Raw genomic sequence first — 7,764 nt, 5'->3', positions numbered from 1 at the left:
ATTTTTACGCACTACGCACTACAGCACTTGGTAGTCCCGTTCTGTGAGCTTGTGTGGCCTACCACTTCGCGGCTGAGCCGTTGTTGCTCCTAGACGTTTCCACTTCACAATAACAGCACTTACAGTTGACCGGGGCAGCTCTAGCAGGGCAGAAATTTGACAAACTGACTTGTTGGAAAGATGGCATCCTATGACGGTGCCAAGTTGAAAGTCACTGAGCTCTTCAGTAAGGCCATTCTATTGTCAATGTTTGTCTATGGAGATTGCATGGCTGTGTGCTCGATTTTATACACCTGTCAGCAACGGGTGTGGCTGAAATAGCCGACTCCACTAATTTGAAGGAGTGTCCACATACTTTTGTATATACAGTGCATTCGGGAAAGTATTCAGACCCCTTAACCTTTTCCACATTTTGTTATGTTACAAACTTATTCTAAAATTGATAAATCTTTTTTTCCTCATCAATCTACACACAATACCCCATAATGACAAAGTGAAAACAGGTTTTTAGAAAGTTTTTCAAATTTATAAAAAAAAAAATAACAGAAATATCTTATTTATATGAGTATTCAGACCCTTTGCTATGAGACTAGAAATTGAGCTCAGGTGCATCCTGTTTCCACAGATCCACCTTGAGATGTTTCTTCAACTTGATTGGAGTCCACCTGTGGTAAATTCAATTGATTGGACATGATTTGGAAAGGCACACATGTCTATATAAGGTCCCACAGTTGACAGTGCATGTCAGAGCAAAAAACCAAGCCATGAGGTTGAAGGAATTGTCTGTAGAGCTCTGAGACAGAATTGTGTCGAGGCACAGATCTGGGGAAGGGTACCAAAACATTTCTGCAGCATTGAAGATCCCCAAGAACACAGTGGCCTCCATCATTCTTAAACGGAAGAAGTTTGGAGCCACCAAGACTCTTCCTAGAGCTGGCCCCCCGGCAAAATTGAGCAATCGGGGGAGAAGGGCCTTGGTCAGGGAGGTGACCAAGAACCCGATGGTCACTCTGACAGAGCTCCAGAGTTATTCTGTGGAGATGGGAGAACCTTCCAGAAGGACAACCATCTATGCAGCACTCCACCAATCAGGCCTTTATGGTAGAGTGGCCAGACGGAAGCCACTCCTCAGTAAAAGGCACATGACAGCCCGCTTGGAGTTTGCCAAAAGGCACCTAAAGACTCTCAGACCATGAGAAACAAGATTCTCTGGTCTGATGAAAACAAGATTGAACTCTTTGGCCTGAATGCCAAGCGTCACGTCTGGAGGAAACCTGGCACCATATCTACAGTGAAGCATGTTGGTGGCAGCATCATGCTGTGGGGATGTTTTTTAGCGGCAGGGACTGGGAGACTAGTTGGATCGAGGCAAAGATGAACAGAGCAAAGTACAGAGAGATCAGACTGGGGCGAAGGTTCACCTTCCAACAGGACAACGACCCTAAGCACACAGCCAAGTCAACGCAGGAGTGGCTTCGGGTCAAGTCTCTGAATGTCCTTGAGTGGCCCAGCCAGAGCCCGGACTTGAACCCAATCGAACATCTCTGGAGAGACCTGAAAATAGCTGTGCAGTACTGCTCACCATCTAACCTGACAGAGCTTGAGATGATCTGCAGAGAAGAATGGGTGTGCCAAGCTTGTAGCGTCATATCCAAGAATACTCAATGCTGTAATCGCTGCCAAAGTAGCTTCAACAAAGTACTGAGTAAAATGTCTGAATACTTATGTAAATTTGATATTTCCGTTTTTTATTTATAATAAATTAGCAAACATTTATAAAAACCTGTTTTGACTTTGTCATTATGGGGTAATGTGTGTAGATTGATGAGGGGGAAAAAACAACTTAATCCATTTTAGAAAAAAGGCTGTAACGTAACAAAATGTGGAAAAAGTCAAGGGGTCTGAATACCTCCCGAAGACACTATATGTACATATATAAACTACCGGTCCAAAGTTTTAGAACACCTACTCATTCCAGGGTTTTTCTTTATTTTTACTATTTTCTACATTGTAGAATAATAGTGAAGACATCAAAACTATGAAATAACACATGTGGAATCATGTAATAACCAAAAAAGTGTTAAACAAATCAAAATATATTTATATTTGAGATTCTTCAAATAGCCACCCTTTGCCTTGATGACAGCTTTGCACAATCTTGACATTCTTTAGATTTGTAAAAATATATTTAGATTTGTAAAAAAAAAAATTGGTTACTACACGATTCCATATGTGTTATTTCATAGCTTTGATGTCTTCCCTATTATTCTATAGTGTAGAAAATAGTACAAATAAAGAAAACCCTGTAATGAGTAGGTGTTCTAAAACGTTTGACTGGTAGTGTATATATACTTTTTTGTTTATATGTCTGGTCACGGACCCCCTGCAGTACCTCGGACCCCACTTTGAGAACCCCCGTACTAGAGCATTAAGCAAGTAAACCTATATCAAAAATATCAAAAAGCCTATCAAGCTAGTCTTGCCAAGTATTGTAACCATCAAGATATTCTCTGATTACGAATAAGAGTGCCATTCAAATCAATCCACACCCATTTATAAACCAGTGGCACCTCACTTACCGTAGCTGTGTAAACAGACTCACTATTTAGTATATTTTTACCCCTCCTGGAATCTCAAAGTGAAAAAAGAAGCAAGTAATTATCTCTCTTAGGTCTCTACAGTGCATACCTTCATCGCCTGCAGGCTGACCCAAACAAGCCTGCCCTATGTGTGTATACATGAGTGCATGCATGCGTATCTGTTTGCATTCGTGTGTGTGGGGAGGGGGGAGGTCTGGGTGTGTGTGTGGGGTGAGGGGGGAGGGGGGAGGGGGGAGGTCTGGGTGTGTGTGTGGGGGGAGGGGGGAGGTCTGGGTGTGTGTGTGGGGGGAGGGGGGAGGTCTGGGTGTGTGTTCGCCCTCCACCCGTGTTTAGGCAGCAGTTGTAAGAGCGTCTGATAAATTACGAAAATAAATAAATGTGTATAAATTACGTAAATGTAAATGTGTAAAAATGCCTTTTTGGAGGCATAAAATTACAGGGACCTCTGTTTGCTCCTCAAGAGAGGGAGGGAGTGTGCTGGTGTAGTACTACCTACTGCCTTTGACTCCCTCTCCAACTCTGGCCCCCTCCATCTAAAGTGCTATGCCCAGACTGAGTGTCGCGTGCTGAGGAGGTTCTGTAGAGTGTGGAACGCAAGTACACACACACACATACAAGCACACGCATGCAAACACACCCACACCCACACACAGTGCCCCGTTTGTATGGGTCAGCGTGGCCCCTTTCACCTCTTTGCCCCATTAGGTTGTAGTACCCTACTGTGCGCCCAACAATGCACCTGTGACAGCAGCGCTCCCTAGTGGTGATTATATGAATCACACAGCAGGAGGATCTCTTTTGCAATCAGCAAGGTCATGTTCATTAGGCACAAAACGAAAGAAAACCAACTGAAACAGGGAAAGACTACCTAGACTTACGATAAACACTAATTTTTATTTTCCATTGAACAGGACCCAGGCACCATTGGCAGGCACACAGGATAGAAGTGCTATTATATTTTACAGTTTTTCTCAATTGCTAAAACACAAAACCCTATTGTCTGAACCAAATGCTCAGTTGCCTGAACCCACTGATTGAATCAATCACTCTTTTGGCAAAACCATAAGCACTTTTCACCTGTTTAGACATAACTTGCCAACACATTTTCATTGTGATGCACCCGTGCTGCATAATGGTGAGCACAGGTGACAAAAGTCAAACACAATTAGAGCACAGGTGTCACCACTTGAACACAACAACTCAAAATTGATCACACTTGTGGCTAATGATGTGAGGGAACATATACAGTAAGCCAGTTCAAGAGCACTGGTTTGTGAGGCCCTACAATGGATAGAAATCTGAGAGGAAGAGTTCGTGTGAGAGGAGGTCGAGGTGGTCAGCGAAGACAAAGAACAGTAATATCTGATGAAATCAGAGCTACTGTGATTGACCATGTTCTTGTCCATGGTATGAGCATGAGGGAGGCTGGACAAAGTATACAACCAAACATCAGTAGATTCACTGTGTCCACCATAATCCGAAGATTTAGAGAAGAGAACAGGTAATTACCTTTTTTTGACATTATAGTACACTATGTAAATGTTGACAGCAATTACTGTATGACATACTATATACTGTACCACAGTATACTGTAAGTAAATGTATGTTTCAGTACATCACTGTACCAATGTACTGTAGTATTGTAATGGAGGGTTGGTCTAACTGTTTGTAGGCCTAGTATTCCATGTATATTTTTTGTAACTCCATGTTCTCTTTTTGTAGAATTGAAAGACTGCCACATGGGGGTGGGAGGACAGGTATGTTCTCCCCACACCAAGAGACCCTAATTGTTGATATGGTCCGTGAGAACAATGCCATTAAACTGAGCGAAATTCAGCAGAAGATCATTGAGGACCATTTAAATTTTGAGGGTATCAACAGTGTCAGCCTCTCTACTGTTGATCGTGTCCTCAAGCGCAACAGACTGCGCATGAAACAGCTATACAGAGTGCCCTTTGATCGCAACTCAGACAGAGTCAAAGAGCAAAGATTCCAGTATGTACAGGTTGGCATATATCCAGACACATTCAATGTTGATTACTCTAAGTAGTGATTTACTGTAGTGGCCTAAATCACTTTTTCCGTATCACTTACAAAACTATATCTATTTCTACAGAGGTTTTTTTTAACTGGATGCAATGGAAAGACCCCATCAATACATCTACATGGATGAAGCTGGGTTTAATCTCACCAAAAGGAGAAGGAGAGGCCGTAATGTGATTGGCCATCGGGCCATTGTTGGTGTTCCTGGGCAGCGTGGTGGCAATGTCACATTATGTGCTGCCATCAGCAGTCATGGGGTTGTCCACCATCATGCCAACCTGGGGCCCTACAACACTCACCAGCTCCTCATTTTCCTCAATCACATGCGAGATGCTTTGTTAGGGCAGCAGGATGAGCATCCCATCTATGTTGTTGTTTGGGACAATGTGAGTTTTCACAGAGCCCTCCAGGTTAGAGAGTGGTACAATATGAACCAAGGTTTTATCAATCTTTGCCTTCCACCGTACTCCCCTTTCCTAAACCCCATTGAGGAATTCTTCTCCTCATGGCGGTGGAAGGTATATGAACGCCAACCTTACACCAGGGTAAATCTCCTGCAAGCCATGGGACTTGCCTGTGGTGACATAGGTGTGGAGGCATGCCAAGCCTGGATACGGCATGCCAGGGGTTTTTTCCCCCGTTGCCTGGCCAGACAAAATGTGGCCTGTGATGTGGATGAAGTCCTGTGGCCTGACCCAGTACGGAGACATGATGCTGTGGCTGAGTAATGCACTTATTTGAATATTCTTGTACTTTATTTTTACATGGGCTTACTGTACACAAGTGGCAAACACATAAGATTTCTGTTTGTTTTTACAAGTGCTACATGTAAATGCACAAGATTTCTGTTTTGTCTTTTTGTACAAGTGCTAAATGCACAGTTTTTTTTTGTTTTGCAACATGCATTTAGCCTACAGTGAACAATAAACATTTATTTCTCCAGCTTCATGTCCTGAGCATTGTGTTTTCTATTTTTCTACGTAGTGTTTAGTGACTGTTCAGTAGTGTTTTTTATTTTGATTGACTCGGGGCACGATTTGACAACATAGTTCAGTTTTGAGCACAGATCAGTGGCGGCTCCTGAAAAAATTCTCAGGGGGGGCAATTTTTCTGATGATTTAGGTGACCTACACACATTTTAAAAAAGATATGTCCAGCAACAACATGAAGACAGGGGCAGCATATAAGTCAATACCAGAAGCATTTATTGACTGATCTCAAAAGTGTTGGCTTACCAGGGTTGGTGGAGCCCTCAGTTTCATCTTTGCCTCGCAAAGCTAACTCAAACACTCCGCAAAACTTCACACACTGGATTAGCCGGCTGAGGATGTGGCGGTTCTTGCTAATGTCGTAGTAAATATATTTGTTATAGTGAATATGGAATATGATATGTTGAGTAAAATGTTGTGCTAAGATCTATTTAGGTCAGGAGCTGGTTATAAGTTATGTTCCTATCCAATAACAATGGACAAAAGGGTCCTATCTTGTCAGCCTTGTCAGCAGGTGGCCAAGGACAACACCCACGCCATAGGCCTCTCAGTTCTTCCAACTCACGAGTTCTTGCTCTGAGGACACACACACACACACACACAAACACACACACACACACATCATCACTGTTAAACACACACACACACACACACACACACACACACATCATCACTGTTAAACACACACACACACACACACAAAAATCCCCTCTCTTAGGCTGAACATTTGAAGACAGAGAACCCGACTCAGAGCCAATGCAACAGTGACAGTAGCCTGGAGGGGACCTCGCCCAACTCATCAGGACCAATCAGAAGATCAGAACTACTAGATTCAACCTACTTCATTTATTGCATAAAATGTCTGCACAGTGCACACAATGTTTCGGGGCTCTCTTCAGATAATAATAATATGCCATTTAGCAGACGCTTTTATCCAAAGCGACTTACAGTCATGCGTGCATACATTTTTGTGTATGGGTGGTCCCGGGGATCGAACCCACTACCTTGGCGTTACAAGCGCCGTGCTCTACCAGCTGAGCTACAGAAAGTGGATACTCATGGATGCGCATCGCAATTGTAAAATGTCAACACAATTGGAGACACCACGTCATTTTTGGAGACATGTTATTGACAGTAAACTATTGTAGATGCGACTGCTAACTAAATAAAACATTTTAGCTGGCTAGCTAATCATCTTAGCTAAATGTGGGGCAAACAATTCAGTTATTTACCGTTAATTTGAGGGATTGGGGTGAAAGAAATCGAGTTACATAGTGATACTTTACGATATACTGTATTGACAATATCGCAATATTTTAGCGCTAGTTGGCTGTACCTGCACCAAAACACCATTATTGTTCCTTCATAGCTTGTTCTCAATCTTTTCACATTGGGAGCCAATTTGTTTTCAGCACTTTTATTTCCATGACTGATCAAAACTCGTTCTCATGGCTTTCTGATCCCTCTGCAACAGACATATGGTGCGCAATAAAATCACAGTATCGAATCGCAATACGTATAGAATCATGAGACTCGCAATGCATATATCTTATCGTGAGGTTCCTGGCAATTCCCAGCCCAAGTTCATTTGCCACAACAAATCTCTTCGCTAGCAAACGCGATGTCTTCTCCAAAACGGCAATGTGTCTCCAGCAATGTTTACTTTTTTGACGTTCTATGGCATCTCCACTTTCCAAGCATCTATGACCACATGTAATATTTTGGTAAGTGATGCAAATAGTGAACTATGTAGGGCCAGGATGTAAAATATATGTAGCTGCAGCAATTTCTCTTATCTGATATGGTAAGTAATGGGGCTTAATGTATAGCTCCCTAAGAGTTTGACGAACGGGTCCGTGCACGCGATTCCAGATATCTTTACCTCTGAATAAACTGCCTTTATTATACCATATCCACCCTGTCCAAAGTCTCTACTTGGTCTCAGTTCTCCAGTAAACTTGTGATTATCAACACTAACCTCATCGTTGTGGCGGCGGACAGCTAGCCTGTATCCCTCATCCAGTTGAGTGGCAATGTTATTTTTTCGTTCGTACCAATTTTTGGAAAATCCTCGGGTGTAGGACTTTCCGCCTTTAGTAGAAACCTGTTGAATTATTAAATTTGGTCTGGGA

This window comes from Coregonus lavaretus, assembly GCF_964263955.1.
Source record: "Coregonus lavaretus genome assembly, chromosome: 9".
In the NCBI taxonomy this organism is placed as follows: Eukaryota; Metazoa; Chordata; class Actinopteri; order Salmoniformes; family Salmonidae; genus Coregonus; species Coregonus lavaretus.
This window is presented reverse-complemented; position numbering follows the sequence as displayed.